Source organism: Dendrobates tinctorius, unplaced genomic scaffold (genome assembly GCF_039654945.1).
Source record: "Dendrobates tinctorius isolate UK_male_01 unplaced genomic scaffold, ASM3965494v1 ptg000051l, whole genome shotgun sequence".
Lineage (NCBI taxonomy): Eukaryota > Metazoa > Chordata > Amphibia > Anura > Dendrobatidae > Dendrobates > Dendrobates tinctorius.
Window position 1 is genome coordinate 22,009,642 of NW_027361719.1, and position 25,622 is coordinate 22,035,263.

Sequence of the window (25,622 nt, forward strand, 5' to 3'; positions counted from 1 at the left end):
TGCTCTTTTAAATAGGAGGTAATCTGCAGTACTCAGCAGCAGCCACTACACATTAAATAGAGCTGCACATTACAACCAGAGCTAATAACAGCTGACCAGTTGAGGTGCCATGTGTTAAATCCCCATTAATCTTATATTGATCACTTATCCAAAGGATAGTTAATATGTCATGCCCAGAGAGCCTCATTAAAGGGGTTGTTCGAGCTTGGGACAAAAGTCTGCAGCCAGTCTGTGCTCAGAGTTCCAGTGCGAGCAAGTGGTCACTTGACCACATAGATGCGATATTCGACTAAATGAGTTAGTCAATTGAGAGAATCTGAATAAGACTAATAGACCACAAGTATGCAAATTACATAAATGTGGTCATATGATCACATGCTTGCCATCATCAGTCGCCAGCCTGCGGTCTCATGGAGTGATTGCAGACTTTTGTCCCAAGCCTCCACAATTATTAATTATACTTTGTAATCAGAGTAATTTGCTCTTTCAATATTCCATGCTTTATTACAGCTTTATGCTGGAAGCTAGAATAGGATTAACAAATTTTGCAGATTGTCAAGCACTGATTTAAAATATTTTAGTATTCTGTGTCTTTCTTGCAGTCTATTTTTTACAGGGCTCCCTGCCTTCGTGTTTTACTGTATATAGGCTGTGTGCAAAAGTCAGGTCACAGACATAAAAACACAAAAGTACACCCAAAACACAGCACAAAAGTCATCCGTCTTTCTACCTGCAGCAAAGAATAGTTAGAAGTGTAACTCCGGTCGTACAAGTATTAGAGACATAATGGAAGAGGAATCATTTCCAAGAAAACTGACACACAGAGGAAATTTGTGCAACTTTAAGGGCAGGGCCAAAGCATAAAAAACAGACCAGGCTGAACGCCAATATGCTGTACTAAAATCAGGAAGTGAAAACAAGAAAAAAGAGACGTAGCAGAAAGCAGGAAGATTTTAACACTGAGAGAAATTTGAGAATTGTCTTTGCCAATACTTTATCCATGAGGGTCCTGCTGATTTTCGATTGTTGGATGCTAATGGACCTAATCTGAACATATCGAATTAAGGATTCCTGGAAACACAGCAGGCCAAGGGGAAAGAAACTGAAAGCTAGCAGAGGGAAAAGTTCTAGTGTGGGGGAGGTAAGATTAACCATATGGATTCTTGTAGTAATTTTTCACTGACAGGTTGTACTCGCATTTTCTTGCCTCTGTCATGATGGCTGGGAGTAGTTTTTCATACATATGCACGTGGTAAGATACGGCATGTGAATTTTCCTCTTCAGGTACTATTGGGTTAACACTTACGTGAAGGTTAAGAGCGTTGACTGCTGTTCACATAACATCTTCCGCGTTTTAGATATTTGTCGTTGATGTTGTGAAGAGACGGTGTGGGGAGGTCGGACTCGAGATCTGATTGAAATTCTGAAAACATTTCTAGGCCTCGGAGGAATTTTGTCAAATGTCAACCACATGGTGGTGTCTATAGAGTTACAAAATGGCTATGGACACATGAAAACGTAGACAAGTGGCTTCCTGGAAAGGTCCTTTATGTGTTACAGGAAACAATTTTGGTACTATAGCACAGCAAAATACTGAGAGCAATGATGTTAACAAAGGGTTAGACTGAGCGCATTGAATCAGATATCATTATGGCAGAAGCAGAGATGTGAAAACGGGATAAAATGTTATTACCTTGACACCGAGAGGAATCCGAAAGTCATAAAATGTGAAAGTAAATCAGGTGTTATACTTGTAGTAAGGCCTCATGCATACACAACTGTGTAAAGAAGCTGTTATGTGGAGCGCCATGTAATAGATACTCAGGACGCCGTATGATGAAGTAATGCTTCTAGGGCAGAATGACCGCAGAACACACCACAAGTTTCATTTATGAATTTAGTATTAATACCTATGTACATTTCATCTCAGATTTGAAGGTGTGAATCCCATTACATTAGATACCTGAATTCTTAGCAAGTCCCTGATACTTTATATTCAGGATTAACACTTATGACAAATAGAAACAATGTTCAATTAGATAAAGGGAGAAAGGAGAAGACGTGAGGACAAATTCATACAACGGACAAAAACAGTGCCGTATAGTGCACACATATTACATCCATACATTGCAGGTATTTTAACCCCTTCCCAACATGTACACCACCAGCGTCTGCCTCTAAGGGTACATGCCCATGATCAGGAATTGCTGCAGTTTTGCCAAAAACAAATTCAACAGAAAATGTCACTTTCAATGACTATTGTAGTGTCAGAATTATTGCCATGAGGAATGGGCTAAGTGGTTTCAGGAATGCTGCATGAAGCCAGGGTCTGACTATGCATATTATTTGCAGCAGATTATTACAGCCCAAAGTTGTCCTACTAGGAAGTAAAGATGATTGTCATAAAGCCAATGAGTAATTCAAAGATTACAGTAGACATTAAAAGTGGCATTTTGTATATTATTAAAGGGAATCTGTCAGAAGGGTTTTGCTATGTAAGTTGAGAACGGCAGGAGGTAAGGGTTAAAACACTGAATTCAATGATGTGTCACATGTCAGGATGTGTGCTGTCTTTTACCTACACTGAAGGATTTATCATTAGGACATTATCAGTGTCCTGATTAACTGCCTCCTGCCAAGTCGCCCGACTCTGCCCCCTCCTCTGATAAGTAGCTCACTGTCAATATACAATGTACATATAGAGACTGGTGTGGGCGGGGGCAGCTTTCTGAGCTCTCCTGTATTCTACATCTACGGTGTCACACTGTGACAGTCTTAGGTAGGGGAGGGGGGTCTCAAAATGTCCCTGGAACTGGGACCCTAACTATCCCTGTCCCGGGGGTACTCTTGATGGTAGAAAGGCCCTAGGTCTCCAACCTCACTATGCTCCTATTAAGCCTTGGTTTGTTCCCTCCTCCACCCCATGGAGCCTGGGACAGAGATGTAATGTGCAGAAGACAAAACAGGAATAATAGAAACCCTCTATCATACAAAAGCTCTAGCCAACAATAGGGAGGAGGATAGGGACAGGGAGGAATAGCTAAATAGGAATAAGGACCAGAAGATAAACATGTACTGTAGAACACCTCTGTAACAACTGCAAAACACTTAGCTTAAGCTCACCTCGAAGAAAGACAAATCTCCAATAGTAACTATGAACTCCTATTCGGCACATCGTTTCCTAAAAGAAAGGAAGCAGAGCTTTCACTGGCAAGACAGAGGGGGTCTGGCCAGGTTTTAAAGGAAGAGTTAAGGACCAGATGAGAAACAGCATAAAAAGGGTTGTTAACCTCTTCAGCACCAATGGAAACCAAATTCAACACAGACTAAATGGAAGATCTGCGATTCACAATACATCTTCTACCCTCAGATCTTCCAGGTTGGCGAGACACACTCATAACATAAGAACTTTGTGTTATAACTGCTGCACTCAGATTCCCTTTAATAGAGACTGTTTGTTATATAAATTGTGATGAGCTATTTAAACTCTTATTGTTTCCCTTGTTTATTGCAAACTGTGGAAAGTTTATACAATTTACTTATAAACCTAATGTGCAAAAGGCTTGGATTATTTTGAGTGCAACTTTACCTGTCATATACTAAGTGCACACACGAAATACTGCTTTACTGTACCCATATCTTTGTGCTGTTTGTGCCATAAAGTTCCAACATAATACAAGCCGGAGGACAAACAATAATGGCAGTTAAAATCCATGTAATATTGGTATTTAGTGTGTCATGGTACAATCATACTGGGCAGAAGAACCAAAGGATGACAGATAGTTCACACCTTACCAATATTAGGAACTTCCACTGAATTGTGATTTGTTCTCTAATTCTTGTTTCACAGTGACATCACATACAGTGTTAGGCAATAGTGACAGCTGCTCAGTTACAGTGCTCCGTGGTATGACATACTACAGTCACCGCTACTGGGCTGAAATCCTAAACTACACTGCAGCTGTAGGTTTATAGTCATCCGAATGAGGATGCACTTCAATACCAGAAAACACCCACTTACTAGTATGACGACCTTTTTTGTGAATGGCACAGACAACTTCTTTAGCCCCTTAACAGTATTTGATGTGCAGCATATCTCCATAATAAGCACGTGTCAGATTGTGCTCCATCATGATGTGCTGTGCTGTATATGTCATGCTGCATGCATGGTACTGCTTCTGTACTGGTGGGAACAGCTGGAGGGTCCTGATGCTGACTGCATGGTAATGCTTCTCTACTGGTGAGAACCAGTGGAGGATCCTGATGCTAAATGCATGGTAATGTTTCTGTACTGGTGGGAACCAGTGGAGGATCCTGATGCTAAATGCATGGTACTGCTTCTGTCCTGTGGGAACCTCTGGAGGATCCTGATGCTGAATGCATGGTAATGCTTCTGTACTGGTGAGAACCAGTGGAGGATCCTGATGCTGAAGGCTTGGTAATGCTTCTGTACTGGTGAGAACCAGTGGAGGATCCTGATGCTAAATGCATGGTAATGTTTCTGTACTGGTGGGAACCAGTGGAGGATCCTGATGCTAAATGCATGGTACTGCTTCTGTCCTGTGGGAACCTCTGGAGGATCCTGATGCTGAATGCTTGGTAATGCTTCTGTACTGGTGGGAACCAGTGGAGGATCCTGCCTGATGCTGAATGCATGGTAATGTTTCTGTACTGGTGGGAACCAGTGGAGGATCCTGATGCTAAATGCATGGTACTGCTTCTGTCCTGTGGGAACCTCTGGAGGATCTTGATGCTGAATGCATGGTCCTGCTTCTGTACTGGTGGGAACAAGTGGAGGATCCTGATGCTAAATGCATGGTACTGCTTCTGTCCTGTGGGAACCTCTGGAGGATCCTGATGCTGAATGCATGGTCCTGCTTCTGTACTGGTGGGAACCACTGGAGGATCCTGATGCTAAATGCATGGTACTGCTTCTGTCCTGTGGGAACCTCTGGAGGATCCTGATGCTGAATGCATGGTACTGCCTCTGTACTGGTGGGAACCACTCGAGGATCCTGATGCTAAATGCATGGTACTGCTTCTGTACTGGTGGGAACAGCTGGAGGAGCCTGATGCTGAATGCATGGTAATGCTTCTGTACTGGTGGGAACCACTGGAGGATCCTGATGCTGAATGCATGGTGCTGCTTTTGTACTGGGGAACCACTGGAGCATCCTGATGCTGAATGCATGGTAATGCTTCTGTACTGGTGGGAGCCAGTTGAGGATCCTGATGCTGAATGCATGGTAATGCTTCTGTACTGATGGGAACCGCTACAGGATCCTGATGCTGCATGCATGGAACTGCTGATAGCGTGGGTGGCCGGAATCTCCAGGAGTGGAACCTCTGGACCATGGCACCGAGGGGCCCCGGGCGAGCTGCCAGGAGGAACCGACCCCTATACAGGGACCGTTAGGAGCAAGCCCAGGGGTTTGAGTACCACGGTAGCCGGTACCGAGAGGGGCGGCTCAGGATGGACTGCAGTAGGACAGTGGGACTGAAGTGTAGATGACAGAACAGGGCTGGAACACAGGAGACAGGAATGGAGTAAGACTATACACTGGAACGTGGAGGAACTGAAGTGTAGATGACAGGACAGAGTTGGAACACAGGAGACAGGAATAAAGGAGGACGGAACGACTGGAGCAGGATGGAACTGGAACACCGGAGGCAGGACTGGAACAGGATAGAACAGGAACACCGGAGGCAGGACTGGAACAGGATGGAACAGGAACACCGGAGGCAGGACTGGAGTAGGACGGCAGGACTGGAACAGGATGGAACAGGAACACCAGTGGCAGGACTGGAGTAGGACTGCAGGACTGGAGTAGGATGGATCAGGAACACCGGAGGCAGAAGACGGAGGAAACAGGAACACTGGAGCAGGACTGAGAATAACTGTTAGTGAACACGGAAGACAGGCTGCGAGGCTGCTGCAGGAAACACTGAGGAAGGCACCGAGAGACTGTAGAGAGCACAGGAGGAAGCAGGGCCCAGGGTGCAAGGTAACACAATGATCAGGCGTCTCCCTCAGGGGGAAGCGGCCTGATATAGCCCCTTCTGGTCTGCCATTGGTCCGAAGGTGCTTCCGGGTCAGGGCACAGCTGGAGCACAAGAAGCAGCAGGGAGGCGCGGCTGCGGCCTATGGTGCATGCGCATTGCATGCAGGGACGGCGTCGGCAGCGAGCCTGTCAGAGGTGACCGCCGTGGCCGTCGGGTGGAGAGAGGCTGCAGCGTGGGAGCGGAGGCCGGCTGCGGCGTGGGAGCGGAGGCCGGGTGAGTATGATGGAGCGGTGTAACAACTGCTTCTGTACTGGTGGGAACAGCTGGAGGATTCTGATGCTGAATGCATGGTACTGCTTCTGTCTTGTGGGAACCTCTGGAGGATCCTGATGCTGCATGCATGGTACTGCTTCTGTACTGGTGGGAACCAGTGGAGGAGCCTGATGCTGAATGCATGGTGATGCTTCTGTCCTGTGGGAACCTCTGGAGGATCCTGATGCTGAATGCATGGTACTGCTTCTGTACTGGTGGGAACCACTGGAGGATCCTGACGCTGCATGCATGGTACTGCTTCTGTACTGGTGGGAACCACTGGAGGATCCAGATGCTGCATGCATGGTACTGCTTCTGTACTGGTGGGAACCACTGGAGGATCCTGATGCTAAATGCATGGTGCTGCTTCTGTACTGGTGGGAACAGCTGGAGGATCCTGATGCTGAATGCATGGTAATGCTTCTGTACTGGTGAGAACCACTGGAGCATCCTGATGCTGAATGCATGGTACTGCTTCTGTACTGGTGGGAACAGCTGGAAGATCCTGATGCTGAATGCATGGTACTGCTTCTCTACTGGTGAGAACCACTGGAGGATCCTGATGCTGCATGCATGGTACTGCTTCTGTACTGGTGAGAACCACTGGAGGATCCTCATGCTGCATGCATGGTACTGCTTCTGTACTGGTGGGAATCACTGGAGGATCCTGATGCTGCATGCATGGTACTGCTTCTGTACTGGTGGGTACCACTGGAGGATCCTGATGCTGAATGCATGGTAATGCTTCTGTACTGGTGGGAACCGCTGGAGGATCCTGATGCTGAATGCATGGCACTGCTTCTCTACTGGTGGTAACAGCTAGAGGATCCTAACTGATATACGCAGCCAGGCTCCTACTAGAGCAGCAGGGTGCCAGTGGGTTAATATGGCAATTGTAGGTCTGACAGAGGCTTCCATGTCTGCCATATATTGACACCTATTAGACTCTGCCAAAACCAGAGTTTAACAACTTAGTGACCACCAATACATCTCTTTATTGACCTGCGTTATAAGAGACTAGCATCCCCATACAGGTGACAATCCTGTAGCTGTCAGCTGTACATTATAGCTGACAACTTGCTGCAAAAGTCACAATTTGTGTTGACATCGACTAATAGTTGTTTAACCCGCATAAATGCTGCTGTCAATAATGACTACAGCATCTATATGATTACCTGAATGTGGGGGGTTTCCTCTTCAACCCCAACAGCACCTTGAGATCTTGATCGTGTGGTCCTGATGTCTGCCATGGCAATTCATGGCCAAATACATGTGTGATTTCAGAAATTTCATAGACATAGCTGGTACTGTCAATTGTAGCTGAAAATTAGCATAAAAAACATCAAGAAATGCTGCAAAAACTCCCAGTGTGAACATAGCCTTAAAGATGTTTTCTGAATTTTTCAAACCAATTTGCTGTCTTTCATTCCAACTGTTGGTTGGAGACATTGTGGCACTCCATTCTCTGATGGATACCACCAGTTACCACTAGGCCCCATTAACTTGAATGGGATCTATCCGTTTCTAATGTTTTGATGGGAATAACAATAGAATGAATAAATAGAAAAGGAACTGCTTAAATTCCAGTTTTGCTGCATTGGTAAAAAGAATCCCACTTAGTGCATTGGTGGATAGAATATGGAAGAAAACCAGTAACAGATTAGTGAAGTTACTTGATTCCATGTTCTGCTTTTTGACAAATATCGGATCTCTCCACGACGCCGAAAACAACAGCTGTAAATAGTATAGAAGAAATGAACCTTCAGAATCTCACTTTCTCTTTCTATTTCATAACTGATATTTGACTTTAGCTAAACAAATGAGACACTAAAGAGCTAAACACATATCTGCAGTGGCCTGGGCCCGGGGGGAGTCAGGGGCCCGGCAGGCAACTGTCCCAATTCTCGCGGGACAGTCCCGTTTTTGACCCCGTCACCTGCATCCCGCCCCCCGCCCGGGAGTCTATTTTTCCTGCAGTGCACTGAGCCGCCACGCCCCCCCATGCACACCATCCTCGCCCTCCCAGAGCCCCACTGCAGCCCCTTACAGCCTAGCCTACAATGACATCGCTAGGCTATTCTCTAATGCGCGCACAGGACCTATGATGAGGTCACAGGAGTGGAGGAGTCAGGGGTCACATGATCAGGGGCCTCCATGTCTGCAGGTCTCTGCTGTGCTGGTTGTCATGGTGTACTGCTGGATGAGGGTGAGTTTGTGTGTGGAGTCAGGAGGGGTTTACAGGGTGGATGTAGCAGAGCAGTGTGTACAATTTTGGATGGAGCGGAGCCGTGTGTGTACGAGATATATAGAGCGGAGTCGCGTGTGTACGGAGCGGAGTCGCGTGTGTATGGAGCGGAGCCGCGCGTGTACGAGGTGTACGGAGAGGAGCTGCGCATGTACAAGGTGTACGGAGCGGAGCCGTGTGTGTACGAGGTGTACGGAGCGGAGCTGCGTGTGTATGAGGTGTGAGGAGCGGAGCCGTGAGTGTACGAGGTGTACGGAGAGGAGCTGCGCATGTACAAGGTGTATGGAGCGGAGCCGCGTGTGTACGAGGTGTACGGAGTGGAGCTGCGTGTGTGTACGAGGTGTACGGAGCGGAGCCGTGAGTGTACGAGGTATACGGAGCGGAGCCGTGAGTGTACAAGGTGTACGGAGCGGAGCCATGTGTGTACGATGTGTACAGAGCGGAACCGTGTGTGTACAAGGTGTGTGGAGCAGAGCCGCGTGTGTACGAGGTGTACAGAGCGGAGTTGTGCATGTATTTTGGCATGGAGGGGCCCAATTTGAAAGTTCGCATCGGGGCCCATAACTTTGTAGTTACACCACTGCATATCTGGGAACGTTACCACCAATAAATCATTACATAAGTCACAGCCCCTCAACTGCTGGGGCAAAGTACAGACACTTGCCTCACTTATTAGCAACATGCATACCAGATCATCTCCTGGTCCTATTTTATTAGAATCTATAATGCTGCCCTGAATATATCACTATAGGACTACATTTTAACAGAGACAATAGTATTGATTAGGGTATAATTTAGAACATCATAATGTAAAGGGATATTCCCATTTCACAGAATGTTACGGTATATATGCCATCAGGTTATAATCACTGGGTTACAAGCATTTGGCTCATCCGTCTTGAGAATGAATGGTTTGCAATGCTAATCTGATTGCGGACTTGTGAATCTTCACATTATGTGCACTGCTAGCTATGAGGATTATACAGTGATGGTGCTGAGAGTGGCAGACTTATGATTGCAAGTATGCAATATGCCTACTTCTGACCACATTCTGGACGTGATGGGCGCAGCCTCGCACAATGCAAGTGTATTAAGTGAGGCCAGAAGCAGTCTAGTCGGAATGTGGCCGAGAGTATGCATAGCGCCGGCACCGGAGAACCCTCATGGTGCACAGTACGCGGGATGTGAAGACTCACAAGTCTGCAGTCACATACTCACATAGAGTGACTGTAGACTTGTAGCTTAAGACTGAACAACCACTTTAATTATTTGTTCTGTTTCTATATCTGTTCTGTTAACATCTTAAAATCACCGATTATTTGTTTTTTTTATACTTATTTTCCTTTGGCCAATTGAAATATATGTTATAAACACCAACAATGGACATGTCATAGTTTAAATGTGTTCTGCTGTGTATTGTTACAGTTTCTCTTTTTTATACTTCTGTAAAAAAAAAATACTAATTTTGGAAATGAAAAGGAGAACACAAATTTAAAAAAGGTTCTGCTGCCGAGAACAATGATTTTTAATGAAGCCAAAAGATCATTTCACCTGTGCGTTCGCCGTTTATTTGTTCGTTAGGTGATCGACAGTCTGCTTACATTGCCCGGTTATTGGAAAAGTTTCTAGGAACACTTCTTTCTGATAATCCCACAGTGTAAATCCACCTTTAGTAATGTTGGTAATGCACAGTCTCGTGGGTGGCGCATAACATAATACCGGAAAGTGTGCCAAGGTTTAGCCAGCACCAGAGGCACCAGTGAAAAGGGAAAAAGAGACCGGAGTGGAATGGTGGCCTATAAAGCTAGGGGGTACTGGCAGGGAGCTAGGTATGATTTTTTTTTTAAAACCATTCTTGCTGATCGCCATTTTGCTGGATTCACGCTAAATAAATTTTAAAAAAAAGGGATTTATAGGAATCCATGAATGTTGCACAGAGAGAAAAATGTCACAGCAGGCTGCTGCATAGGTGTAGCATTTTGTCAAATTGGACTAGTAAAACAGGTTTGTAAAAGCAGACACGCACAGTTAAATTTCTGCATTTTAAAAAATATATATTTTCTCAAAAAAAAATTCAACCAATTCCCAAAAAGGACAGAATAAATGCTGAGTAGGTACACAGACAAAAAGCCTGCACCAGCACACGGTGTAAAGATTTATTTACTTATATAATACTATTCATTTCCACAGCACTTTACAAAAATCATTATCACTGTCCCCATTGGGGCTCACTATCTAATTGTTTTATCAGTATGGTTTTTGAGTAATAAGGCAGGAAAAACACAGGTGAACAAATTACTTGCAAATATTGTCCTTGATTGTATTTGATCCCAGGACCATTCAAACTATTAAAAAAACAACAACAATTTCCTCCTTGGCAAAAACGATTGCACAAGAAATGACTGACACTTTGAGGTTTTTTTTTAATTTATATTGTGCTGTCTTGCTTCTGTTTTCTACTGCAATAAAAATGAAGAAGAAAATGGTGTAATTGTATGCAAAGTGGTTACACTGTCAAAAAGCCTGAAACCAGCACACGGTGTACAGATTTATTTACCTATATAGTACTATTAATTTCCACAGCACTTTACAGAAATCATTATCACTGTCCCCATTGGGGCTCACAATCTAATTGCATTATCAGTATGACTTTTTGGAGTAAGGCAGGAAAAACACGGAGAACAAATTATTTGCAGATATTGTCCTTGATTGTATTTGATCCCAGGATACAAGCACTGCAAGGTTAAATTGCTAACCGCTGAATCACTCTGTTGCCTAAAGTTGTTTTCAACATGAACACTTTGTGAGGGAAGACCGTGGAAGGTAAATGTCTGGATTTAGGGAATTTTTTTTTCATACTATTAAAAAAACAACAACAATTTCCACCTTGGCAAAAACGATTGCACAAGAAATGACTGACACTTTGAGGTTTTTTTTAATTTATATTTTGCTGCCTTGCTTCTGCTTTCTACTGCAATAAAAAAAATGAAGAAAATGATGTAATTGTAATTCAAATGCAGTGTAGATCAGATCTCAGCTGCAGCATTTCTCTGATCGATCACACTGAGTTTGACCCTGCTTCTCTCACTGGAATGGTAGGTTCACATGAGCTTGAAAAAACGGACAGCACTAGGACCAATATTATTCAATACGGCTGTTCACATGAATGTTTTTTCCACATCTGTAAAGTATCTGCTTTTTTACAGATACATTGAAATTCTTTAACATAGCAAACTGTAACTGGACTTGTAAATTATTAACGGCTGCTCTAAAAATATGGATCTCATATGGATTGCACATGTATGACAAGTGAGAAAAAAATTGACTGAGTTTTATGGTTGGAAATGCTCGAGTGAAGCCAGCTCTACAATTGCTCACAGTGACATATAATACAGTGGCGCACAATGTGGGAAAATTTTGCATTGCACTTTGACAAGTATTATTCAGTGAGTAAGAGCAGATCTGCAATTTTTTTCTCATGGCAATCCGACATGAGAAAAAAATTGCAGCATGCTGTGATTGGCAGCATATCTCGCCCCGGCATTCACAAATTCAAGTAAATGGATGCATGTAAAACATCGAGTACATGTCATCTGAGTGCAGTCCGATATACGCCGGGACAGGCCATGGAGAACATGGAGAGATTAATCTCTCCATCTCCTCACTTGTGATCCGATTCTCGCATATGAGAGGTTTGGAGCACAGAGCACTGACACTTGGCTCATGTTGACAACAGTGTTTGAGCTGATTGTCATTTGCATATCATATCCAATGCTCTTGCATTGGAAGCTATACGCTAATGCGAACCCAGCCTTACTTGAACAGCACATATCCGTTTAATACACTCCTCTGAACAAGCCTTAATTCCCAGAACACCATGCTCAACATCTTCATTGCTGCAGTTGTAGAACACGTTATTGACTGGACTAGTATTTGCCCAATGTGTTAGGGCATTTTTTGCTATCTCTAGTGCTGAGATGTGAGTTCTGAGATGTGAGTACCCTAAAATCACCTAAATGGCTGCTGTATTCCCTGATTAGGCTTTTATAGAGGCTCTAATTTACTAATTACGCTATTTTATGTGATAACTGCAAGGTATTATTGTGAAGCCCGTGCCGTCACGCCTGAGGTCATGTGAGCCTTCTGTGATTGATGCAATGTTTTGCATTGTGTAAAAAGGCAGCAGGCATTTTTTGGTCAATTCAAGCAAATCAAATCAAAAATTTCTGTGAATGTCATAAATTCGACTAGAATTTGATTTGCATCAAATTGATTCGATTATCTCTAGTTATTAGTATTACAACCCCTGGCGCAAAAATTATGAAATCACCAGTCTTGGAGGATGTTCATTCAGTTGTTTAATTTTGTAGAAAAAAAGCAGATCACAGACATGACACAAAACTAAAGTCATTTCAAATGACAACTTTCTAGCTTCAAGAAACACTAAAAGAAATCAAGATAAATCAAGATAAAAAAATGTGGGAGTCAGTAATGGTTAGATTTTTAGACCAAGCAGAGGGAAGTCACTCAACTCTGTGGGAAAAAATATGGAATCACCCTGTAAATTTTCCTCCCCAAAACTAACACCTGAATCAAATTAGATCTGTTCATTAGTCTGCATCTAAAAAGGAGTGAGCACACCTTGGAGAGCTGTTGCACCAAGTGGACTGACATGAATCATGGCTCCAACACGAGAGATGTCAATTGAAACAAAGGAGAGGATTATCAAACTCTTAAAAAAGTGGGTAAATCATCACGCAATGTTGCAAAAGATGTTGGTTGTTCACAGTCAGCTGTGTCAAAATCTGGACCAAATACAAACAACATGGGGAGGTTGTTAAAGGCAAACATACTGGTAGACCAAGAAAGACATCAAAGCATCAAGACCGGAAACTTAAAGCAATATGTCTCCAAAACAGGAAATGCACAACAAAACAAATGAGGAATGAATGGGATGAAAATGGAGTCAGTCTGTGACCGAACTGTAAGAAACTGCCTAAAGGAAATGGGATTTACATACAGAAAACCTAAAAGAAAGCCATCATTAACACCTAAACAGAAAAAAAAACAAGGTTACAATGGGCTAAGGAAAAGCAATCGTGGACTGTAGATGACTGGATGAAAGTCATATTCAGTGATGAATCGGGAATCTGCATTGGGCAATGTGATGATACTGGAAGTTTTGTTTGGTGGCATTCCAATGAGATTTATAAATATGACTGCCTGAAGAGAACATGCAAATTTCCACAGTCATTGATCATATGGAGCTGCATATCAGGTAAAGGCTCTGTGGAGATGGCTGTTATTACATCTTCAATAAATGCTCATGTTTATGTTGATATTTTGGACACTTTTCTTATCCCATCAATTGAAAGGATATTTGGGAATGATGAAATCATTTTTCAAGATGATAATGCATCCTGCCATAGAGCAAAAACTGTGCAAACATTCTTTGAACAAAGACACATAAGGTCAATGTCATGGCCTGCAGATAGTCCGGATCTCAATCCAATAGAAAATCTTTGGTGGAAGTTGAAGAAAATGGTCCATGACAAGGCTCCAACCTGCAAAGCTGACCTGCCAACAGCAATCAGAGAAAGTTGGAGCCAGATTGATGAAGGGTATTGTTTGACACTCATTAAGTCCATGTCTCAGAGACTGCAAGCTGTTATAAAAGCCAGAGGTGGTGCAACAAAATGCTAGTGATATGTTGGAGTGTTTTTTTGTTTTTCATGATTCCATAATTTTTTCCCACAGAATTGAGTACTCCATAATTTTTCCCCTCTGCTTGGTCTAAAAAACCACTACTGACTGCCACATTTTTTTATCTTGATTTCTTTTAATGTTTCTTGAAGCTAGAAAGTTGCCATTTGAAATGACTTTAGTTTTGTGCCATGTCCGTGATCTACTTTTTTTCAACAAAACTAAACAACTAAATGAACATCCTACAAGGTTGGTGATTCCATAATTTTTGCCAGGGGTTATATTACAAGAAAAAGACCGCAACACAATACAATGGCATACCTACACATTAAAGTTGTTGTCGTCAGAAGAATAGGCAGTGTTCCATAATAAATACACATTATACAAGGCTGAGCTGGATCTGGGAAGGCTTTTCACTTATTCTTTTATTGCAAGAATTTTGCAATAGGAATTAAAAAAATCATACCAGGCTTGTTCTCATTTTTTGAGTTCATATGACTCAAACTTGTCCTAAGAAAGAGAATAAGATACGAGAAATGACACCTTATGTTGTCATCAAAATCAGTATCAGGCATTCAAAAGCTAGGATCAGACACGTCGGGCATTTTCCTGACAATTTTTTTAACTCTATTAAATAATGAAGAAAATACTGGTAGTTTTTCAAGCAACTCTGGCACACCTTCCCATTAAGCTGTAAACTATAGAGCTTCTTCAGAGCGGAAGACTCCAGAATGGTCAGCTCATGTCTTTTAATAGCTTGCCATATTTGGAAATTTGAAGTGGTTAAAAGACACCCAAATGCCTGAACCAAAAGTTGTTTTTACATAAAAATGTATATGTTCATGCTATTTCAGGCGAGTTTTGGAGCGGGCCACCTAAAAAAGATGTTGTGTAACCATACTATTATTGGCCAATATCTTACGCCGGTTTCACATTTGCGGTTGTGTCCGCAACATTTCATCCGCTTACATCCACATGCGTCACGTATACCTATCTTTAACATGGTGTATGCAGGGACATGTGTTTGCATGCATTCGCCTGCGTTTGCGTATGGATGCGTCGCCTCGCATTGTGCGGTGAGGCGTGGAGAATGCATCATGCATTTTTGCGGCGTCAAATATCCGCGCTCATCTGCATGCGGATGACTGCGGATGAAAAAAATGCATTACTGTCTACGAGGACGCGCTTGCATACGCCAGCGTATGGCTGAATTTACATAAGACACGCGCATTGGGCGTGGCTTGTGTCCAGGAAATTCCAGTGGAAAAAGCATTGTCCTATCGAACGCAAACTGCAAACGCATTAGCATGTGATTGCAAGTGTTTTTGCATGCATTTGCGGTTGCGGATGATACGCTGCAGACTCAACCGCAAATGTGAAGCTAGCCTTAGTGTTAATTAAAATTTTTGCTTGTTATGGTTATACTGAGAAGATGAATTGCATCTATTTAGATATATGCAGCACTGCTACACTAGATAGATAGATAATAAATAGTTAATAGATAGATAGATAATAGATTGTAGATAGATAGATAGATAATACAGGGTGGGCCATCTATATGGATCCACCTAAATAAAATGGGAATGGTTGGTGATATCTTCCTGTTTGTGGCACCCTTAGTATACGGGAGGGGGGAAACTTTTCAAGATGGGTGGTGACCATGGTGGCCATTTTGAAGTCGGCCATTTTGGATCCAACTTTATTTTTTCCAATGGGAAGAGGGTCATGTGACACATCAAACTTATTGAGAATTTCAATTTTGCACTTGGTTTTAACATAACTTTTTTCTTTCATGAGTTATTTACAAGTTTATGACCACTTATAAAATGTGTTCAAAGTGCTGCCCATTGTGTTGGATTGTCAATGCAACCCTCTTCTCCCACTCTTGATACACTGATAGCAACACCGCTGAAGAACACTACCTTCCATATACTAATGTGCCACAAACAGGAAGTTGATGTCACCAACCAACCAAGATAGATAGACAGATAGATATAGATATATTATAGAGAGATATTATAGATAGATGATATATAGATAATAGATGATAAATAGATTATAGATATATAGATTACAAATAAATAGATAGATAGATGATAGATTAATAGATGATAGATAGATAGATAGATAAAGGATAGACGATAGATAGACTAGTACAATACCAGCGGCTTCGCCAGCGGAAAATATGTTACATTTTTGATTATAGTATCTAAAGTAAAATTTTCAGTGTCACCCTGAAATTGACATTTCGGAGTGCTACAGAAAATTTTTTTTCCACTTTAAATTTTTATTATTTTGGCATTCTACTAATTTATTGTAACAGTGATGTGAACAACTTTTTTTTAATTTCAACATTTTCATTGATTTTACATATTCAATACATATTATGTAGTATATTACAACTATTTTTTGAACTATTTTTTATCAAAAATGAACTTGCCCAATAGATGGATGTTTTTTGGGCGGCATTTTAAAAAACTGTCCTTAGTATTATAACGCTTTAATATTCACCTAAAACTGATAAGAGATGTAACAGGATGAATAGTAAATACAGAGCAGCCCTCACACAGTATTACTATGACCTGAAGGAGCTCACATCTCAGTAATGAAAACTGCCACACAGGCAGCCTTGTCTAGTTGCCCATAGCAACCAATAAGAGCTCAGCTTTCACTTTACCTCAGCAGCTTCAGTGATGAAAGCTCCCTGTATGGTAAGCAATAATGACAATCTTATTATGGCTAGTTTCACACTAGCGTATGGCCGAGGTGTGGAGGGCTGGGGACTTCCTCTGTGAAGCTCCGCCCACAGACACACCTCCTCCCATCAGCTCCGCCTACCTAGGGTATGCCTGCCGCATGCCGATCTTTAGCATTGGGTATGCAGGCCGTGCCAATGTATGCGGATGTCTCCGCATGCGTCGTTTTGATGGTGCAGTGACCCGCAGCGAATGCAAAGTGTTGCATTTTGGTGTGGTCGCCGCAACATCGAAACGACGCATGTGGAGGCATCCACATACATCTGCACGGCCTGCATACCCAATGCTAAAGATAGTATACGCACGCCGCAGCCCTCCGCACCTCAGCCATACGCTAGTGTGAAACTAGCCTATGAGGTATTTTTCATCTGACCAATATTGCTGCTCAGTAATGTTCGTCCGTGTGCATAGGGTGCATCCATCTGAGTGTGTTTGCATGTGTATGTGTGTGGTGTGCATGTGGTATTTATGGGGTGGTGTTGTGGTATTTATGGGGTGGTGTTGTGGTATTTGTGGAGTGGTGTTTGTGTTGTGTGTATTGTAGGGATTCGCTCTGGTAGGTAATGGCAGGGCTGCAGTAACGAGGCAACACACAGGCTTAAAGTCTAATTTCAGTGGTTTAATGTCACTTTGCAAACAGCAGGCTAACAGAAAGTAAGGAAAAACATAAATATACTCCAGCTTGGAGAACCACTGGTCCCAGACTCACCCCTTGCACGGGACGGGCTTAACTAAGCGGCTGCCTGGTCCGTGGCATCCACCAGGTGCCATTCCCAGGGTTGTTGAGAGTCTTGCTGCTATAGTCCTGCAGCACGGGGATCCTGTATACAAGTGCAGGTTAAGTCCAGCCAAGTTCCTGTAACTTCCAGTCACACTCGCCATGCGCCAAATACCAACCTCCATGACATAGCCCATAACCCCTCCCACCAGTGAGGTAGACATCACATGGGCTGATCAAGTGACCATAACATCATCGCAGGTCCTGTCTTTTGGGAAAAAGCCGGCCAAATATTAATCTGCTGGGAGAAATGTATCTCCCATCCAGTAAAACACCCTTTACTGTACCACATACCTCCCTCCTATGTTCAACCCTAGAGGGGTGGACACATGACATACAGTGAACTCTGGACAGGGCATCTGCATTCCCCTGTAGTCTGCCTGCCCAATGTTCTACTGAAAATTTTAAATTTTGCAGGGACAGAAACCACCTGGTGACTCTGGCATTCCTCTCCTTAGCTTGACTCATCCATGTAAGAGGGGAATGATCTGTCACTAACCGAAATGTTCTCCCCAGCAAATAGTAGCGCAATGACTCCAGTGCCCAGTTGATGGCCAGGCACTCTCTCTCCACAATACTGTTCCTGGTTTCAGCTGGGGTAAGCTTCCGGCTTAGGAAACTAACGGGATGCTCTTCCCCGTTAACCTCCTGAGACAGCATGGCCCCGACCCCTATCTCAGAGGCATCAGTCTGCACAACGAACTCTTTTTTGAAATTTGGAGTGATCAGGACTGGTGTACCACACGGTACCTCTTTTAACTTTGTAAAGGACCATCACAGATTTCCCTCCTTTTAAGCAGTCTGTTAAAGGAGTGGACTGGGTTGCAAAGTTGGGAATGAGAAGTTTAGGTTTGTAATATCCCACCAAACCTAAAAAGTCTTTTACCTTTTTTGTTGTGAGAGGACAGGGCCAGTTCTGAAATGCCTCCACTTTGTTTACTTGTGGCTTGAGAACTCCTCTCCCAATGACGTAACCCAAGTACCGAGCTTCCTCCAACCCTATGGAACACTTCTTTGGGTTGGCAGTTAGCCCTGCTTGTCGCAGAGAGTCTATTACTGCCTGTACTTTTGCTAAGTGACTTTCCCAGTCGGTGCTGTACACAATAATATCGTCTAGATAGGCTGAGGCATAGCGGCGATGGGGACGGAGAATAATATCCATTAATCGCTGGAACGTTTCCGGTGCGCCATGCAACCCAAAGGGTAACATCTTAAACTGGAACAGCCCCTCGGGCATTACAAAAGCCTTTTTCCTTCGCCGCCTATGTTAAGGGTACTTGCCAATAACCTTTTGTGAGGTCCAGAGTTGTAAAATACCATGCCTGCCCAAATTGCTCTATCAACCCGGGGCATAGGGTAGGTGTCAAACTTTGAAATGTCATTAAGCGTTCTAAAATCATTACAGAATATTAGAGACCCATCAGGCTTGGGAATTAGGACTATTGGGCTGGCCCACTCACTTTGGGACTCTTCTATGACCCCTAACTGTGGCATAGTTTTCACCCCTTCCGAGATGACTTGTCGCCGGGCCTCAGGCACCCGATATGGCTTTAGTCGGACTTTGGTCTGTGGCTCCGTGACAATGTTATGTTGGATTAGTGAGGTGCATCCAGGGAGCTCCGAAAAAACATCTGTATTTCAACTAATGAACTCCCGGACCTCCTGAACCTGTCTAGGAGACAAAGTATCGGCAATTTTGACTGCGGGTTGGGCTTCTCCTGCCTCGCCCCGAGGTAATGGAGCCTTCTCCATCTGAAAAGCAGGCAGCGGACTACCCCACCAAGGTTTTCTCTATCTTTCCATGGTTTAAGCAAATTAACATGGTAAACCTGTTCTGGCTTTCTCAGTCCTGGCTGGTGTACCTTGTAGTCTACTGGCCCCACCTTTTCCATGATCTCCTAGGGTCCCTGCCACCTTGCAAGGAATTTGCTATCTACGGTAGTCACAAGTACCAACACCCGATCCCCAGGGCTAAAGGTTTTTACCTGAGCCTCCCGGTTATAGACCCGACTCTGTGACTATTGTGCTGCCTCCATATGTTCCCGGACTAAGGGTAGGACTGTCTCCATTCTTTCTTGCATTTTTGCAACATGTTCTATCACACTTTTGTGGGGTAGGTTGGTTCTCCCAGGCCTCTTTGGCTATATCGAGTAAGCCCCGTGGATGTCTGCCATACAATAGTTCAAAGGGCGAGAACCCTGTAGATGCCTGAGGCACCTCACGCACTGCAAACAACAAATATGGCAATAAGAGATCCCAGTCCTTCCCATCTTTGGAAACTGCCTTTTTTAACATGCTTTTCAGCGTTTTGTTGAACCTTTCTACCAGACCGTCTGTTTGGGGATGATAGCGCAACTGTTTAACATTTAGTAAATGGCAGAGTTCCTTCATAATTTTTGAGATAAAGGGGGTTCCCTGGTCTGTTAAAATCTCTTGAGGAATTCCCAACCGCAAAAACATACCCATGAGTTCCTTTGCTATAAGCTTAGCTGATGTGTGGCACAGAGGAATGGCCTCAGGATATCGGGTAGCATAATCTAGAGCTACCAGGATGTGTTGGTGTCCCCTTACTGACTTATTGAGAGGCCCCACCAAATCCATTACCACTCTCTCGAAGGGTACCTCTATAATTGGCAAAGGCACCAAAGGACTCCAAAAGTGGGGCTGGGGACTGGTTACCTGGCACACTGGACAGGAACTACAGTACCATTTAACTTCTTCATGGACCCCTAGCCAGTAGAACCACTGCAGAATTCAGTCTAGGGTTTTCTTTTGGCCCAAATGCCCACCAAGTATATGTGTATGTGCTAAGTCCATTACCAGCCTACGATATGTCTGAGGTACGAGTAACTTTTCTACCAGTTCCCCATGTATTTTCTTCACTCGGTACAACAAATCTTGGTGTAGCTCAAAGCGTGGCAGCATTGTAGCTGCCCCAGGTTGTTGGGGTTCTCCATTGACAAACAGTACATTTTCTCTGGCCCGGGCCAAAGTAGGGTCTTGGAGTTGTGCCGTACCAAAATTGTCACCTGACACATTCAAGTCTGACAACTTGGGTCCCGGCGGCAAGTCTTCCACCTCTCCAGCCAATACTTCTATGGGAGAACTCTTCCCCTCGTCCACCGAAGGGAAGGTTACCCCTACCGCCAGCACTTCTTCCGGGCCACCAGGTTCATGCTCTACTTCTGGAGAATGTAACCTAGTTGGTGAGACAACAGATGGCCACAGCATAGAAAATAAAGGAGAGTCTCTTCCAATTATCACCTCATAATGCAAATTAGTCACAACCACCACCTCGTGGCACGACCTCCCCGCTGGCGTGCTGATCACCACAAGTGCAGTGGGATAGTCTTTTAAGTCCCCATGTATACACAACACCCCAATTTTCTGACCCGTATACTCGCTGGTTTGTATCCAGCTGGCTCGTACCAGGGTTACAAGACTCCCTGAGTCCAATAGGGCCACAGCCGGGGTGCCCTCCACTTCAACCTGACACAAATGTTCTATATTGGGTCCTTTCGGGGTGCCCATTGCACACATCGGTTCGGCATAGTGAGACTGGCGGTACCCAAAGTTGGTGTCCATGGGCTCAGCCAGGTGGGGGCAATCAGCTCTCATACACCCTGGTTCCTGGCACCGCCAGCAGATTATGGGGCTCCTTACTTCCCCAGATAAGTCCTGAGCGGCCTTCCTGGGCTCCGCTCGACGAACCAGGGGTGGAGACTTAGGGAACCTTCCTGTTACCTTCCGGGGAGTCCCACCCTGTAGCTCTTTGGTAGCCCCATACCTTTCTATGAGGTCTATAATTTGCATGGCATTAGTAGGGGATGCCTGTCCGACCCATGTCTGGAGGGAGTGGGGCAAAGCCCTCCAAAACTTATCAGTCACTATGCGGTCCAGCATGGCCATGGGGGACAACACCTCAGGCTGCAACCACTTTCATAACAGGTGCAACAGGTCGTAATACTGGGACTGAGCTGGCTTGGAGGGGGTAAACTCCCACTGGTGTACCTGCTGGGCCCGAACTAACACATTTACCCCAAGACGTGCCAGTATCTCACCCTTGACGACCATGGAGTCCGACCTTTGCTCCGTGGGTAGGTCCTGATATGCTTTCAAAGGTCCTGGGGCTAGAAACGGAGCGATGATTTCTGCCCACTGGTCCCGGGGTAGCTTCTCTCTCTCAGCGACTCCTTCTAACATCTCCAGGTACGCATCCACATCGCCCGACTTCTCCATTTTGGGAACCACTGTACGAACCGCTTTCCGGACATCATGGATTCCCCGGTTAGTTCCTTTTGTCTGTGCTGTTGTGATATGCTGTATCAACAGCTGATTTCCTGCTGCTGCTACCGCATGGCCTCCTACTGCTGCCGCATGGCCTCCTGCTGCTGCTGCATGGCCTGCTGCTGTGTAGCCTGCTGCTGCATAGCCTGCTGCTGCTGTTGCATTGCCTCTATGAGCGTTTTTACCGTGGCCTCCATTTCTGGAAAGTTCCCCGCCTGGGTCTGTGCCACTTGTTTCACCCAGAGCATAGGCTGGGGTACAGATCAAAAATAAGCAAAAACAGCCTGTCCTCACTGCGTTTGCATCCATTCAGTCCACCAATTGCAGGGATTCGCTCTGGTAGGTAATGGCAGGGCTGCAGTAATGAGTCAACACACAGGCTTAAAGTCCAATTTCAGTGGTTTAATGTCACTTTGCAAACAGCAGGTTAACAGAAAGTAAGGAAAAACATAAATTTACTCCAGCTTGGAGAACCACTGGTCCCAGACTCACCCCTTGCACGGGACGGGCTTAACTAAGCGGCTGCCAGGTCCGCGGCATCCGCCAGGTGCCATTCCCAGGGTTGTTGAGAGTCTTGCTGCTATAGTCCTGCTGCACGGGGATCCTGTATACAAGTTCAGGCTAAGTCCAGCCAAGTTCCTGTAACTTCCAGACACACACTCACCATGTGCCAAATACCAACCTCCATTACATAGCCCATAACCCCTCCCACCGGTGAGGTAGACATCACATGGGCTGATCACGTGACCATGACATCATCGCAGGTCCTGTCTTTAGGGAAATAATACAAATAACTTGGCACTCAACTGAATGATCCTTTGCACATGGAGTTATTTTATTTTTTAAATATATTTTCTATGCAGTCCTAGAAAGACGTTTCGGCCCACAATCGGCCTTTGTCAGTCTGCCGACTGCTATCAAGATGAAGTGACCCGGTATCAAACCAAGTATTCATATAGGTATCTGCTTCAAGAAATAGATCTATATTGTGCCTCCTATGATGATTAGAGAAATATGCTGATAGGTGAATATATATATACAGAAAGGGATTATATAAATCCCATTTGAAAGCTTTCAGACGAGCGGGGGAAACTGCGTCTAGCCCGGCACGCCGACACAGCAGCTCCACATGTCTTATACGGACTCTGTCCTCTACTGTGCCCTATAGTGTCAGTCCAAGCAGGCTAATATCAACAGCACTCTCAAATGGGATTTATATAATCCCTTTCTGTATATATATATCCACCTATCAGCATATTTCTCTAATCATCATAGGATGCACAATATAGATCTATTTCTTGAAGCAGATACCTATATGAATACTTGGTTTGATGCCGGGTTACTTCATCTTGATAGCAGTCGGCAGACTGACAAAGGCCGATTGTGGGCCGAAACGTCTTTCTAGGTCTTCATAGAAAATATATATAAAAAATAAAATAACTCCATGTGTAAAGGATCATTCAGTTGAGTGCCAAGTTATTTGTATTATTTCACTTTGGTCTGGGTAACCTACTTGTGCACCTTGTGATGGGGCCACGCTATACTTGACACTGTCTTTAGGGAAAAACCCGGCCAAACATTAATCTGCTGGGAGAAATGTATCTCCCATCCAGTAAAACACCCTTTACTGTACCTACAGTGGTCTGGTCTTTGTGTGGTGTGTTGTGGCATTTGAGTGGTGTTGTGCTTGTGGGTTGGTGTATGTGTGCTGTCTCTGTGATGCTTGTATGGGGTTTGTGAAATGTTTCTGTGTTGTGTGTGGTGGTGCAGCCCCGTTAGCAGCGACTCTTTGGCGCTGTCACTATAATCCGTCCCTGTCAGTCGCAACTGTTGTTTTCGCCTCAGCACTTTTACTTTCACCTTCACATTTCTCCATTATATGTATAGGGCCTAACTTTGAGGGCCCCAATCTCATGACGGGGGGACGCTAGCGAGATTTAACATGCGCAGTATTCTGCTCCTGTGGGTGAAGAGGGGGCGTGCCAAATTTCACCCAAAATCGGGCGAGAACTATGGATTTGTATAGATCGGGCTACTACAGATTTTGAGTTATATATATATAGATAGATAGATAGATAGATAATATATAATATATAGATGATAAATAGATTATAGATATATAGATTATAGATACGTGATAGATTAGATAGACAGACAGACAGATAGATAATATGTAGATGATAGATAGAGAGATAAATAGATAGAAACACTTGAAATAGATCATTCTGTAATGACTCTATATAATATATGAGATTCACTTTTTGTATTGAAAAACTGAAATAAATTAACTTTTTGATGATATTCTAATTTTTTGAGAAGCACCTGTATGTCTATCTGTATATATAGAGTGGGTACGGAAAGTAGTCAGACCCCTTTACATTTTTCACTCTTTGTTTCATAGCAGCCATTTGGTAAATTCAAAAAAGTTCATTTTTTTCTCATTAATGACTGAAAAAAAAAACAAATGTAGATTTTTTTTGCTAATTTATTAAAAAAGAAAAACTGAAATATCACATAGTCATAAATATTCAGAACCTTTGCTCAGACACTCATATTTAAGTCACATGCTGTCCATTTGCTTGTGATCCTCCTTGAGATGGTTCTACTCCTTCATTGGAGTCCAACTGTGTTTAATTAAACTGATAGGACTTGATTTGTAGAGGCACACACCTGTCTATATAAGACCTCACAGCTCACAGTGCATGTCAGACAAAATGAGAATCATGTAATCAAAGGAACTGGCCAAGGAGCGCAGAGACAGAATTGTGGCAAGGCACAGATGTGGCCAAGGTTACAAAAGAATTTCTGCAGCACTCAAGGTTCCTAAGAGCACAGTGGCCTCCATAAGGCTGTGTGCCCACGTTGCTTTTTTTAAGCATTTCCACAGCGTTTGTGCTGGCTCAGACGCTGCAGAAACGCATAAAAGAAGCTTCAAATTAATTTGCATGTGTTTTTGGCTTTTTGTGCCAATGCATGCGTTTTTAAATGCTCAGGAATCGCTTAGCGGCTAAAAACGCAGCATGCTCATTAATTTCCGCATTGCTGAGCGTTTTTAGCCTTCCCCAATGTTCCCAGAAAAAGCGCGTCAAAAACGCGTGTCTTTTGTGCAAGAAACGCGCTGAAAAAAGACGCGCGTTTTCTGGGAAGGGGATCAGTTTCCTGAGCGTTTAAAAATGCTAACGTGGGCACATATCCTAATCCTTAAATAGAAGAAGTTTGCGACCACCAGAAGCCAAACTGAGCAATTATGGGAGAAGAGCATTTTTGAGAGAGGTAAAGAAAGAACCCCAGGATCACTGTGGCTGAGCTCCACAGATGCAGAAGGGAAATGGGACAAAGCTCCACAAAGTCAACTATCACTGCAGCCCTCCACCAGTTGGGCCTTTATGGCAGAGTGGCCCGACAAAATTCTCTCCTCAGCGCAAGACATATGAAAGCCCGCAGAGAGTTTGCTAAGAAAACACATGAAGGACTCCCTGTCTATGAGAAATAAGATTCTCTGGTCTGATGAGACGAAGATAGAACTTTTTGGTAATAA

General features: G+C 44.0%; 1 protein-coding gene across 3 annotated transcripts in view; it reads left to right on the forward strand.

Moving 5' to 3' along the window:
• Window positions 1–883: 883 nt before the first annotated feature.
• STAT6 (signal transducer and activator of transcription 6) overlaps window positions 884–25,622 on the forward strand; it is a 243,067-nt gene continuing 218,328 nt past the window's right edge. For 2 of the 3 annotated variants that reach the window (XM_073576847.1, XM_073576849.1), the window contains exon 1: window positions 885–1,141. The gene's annotated coding sequence lies outside the window, so the exon portion shown is untranslated. Of the gene's footprint in view, window positions 1,142–25,622 lie in introns of all 3 variants that reach the window. The other variant, XM_073576848.1, reaches the window with a different exon arrangement.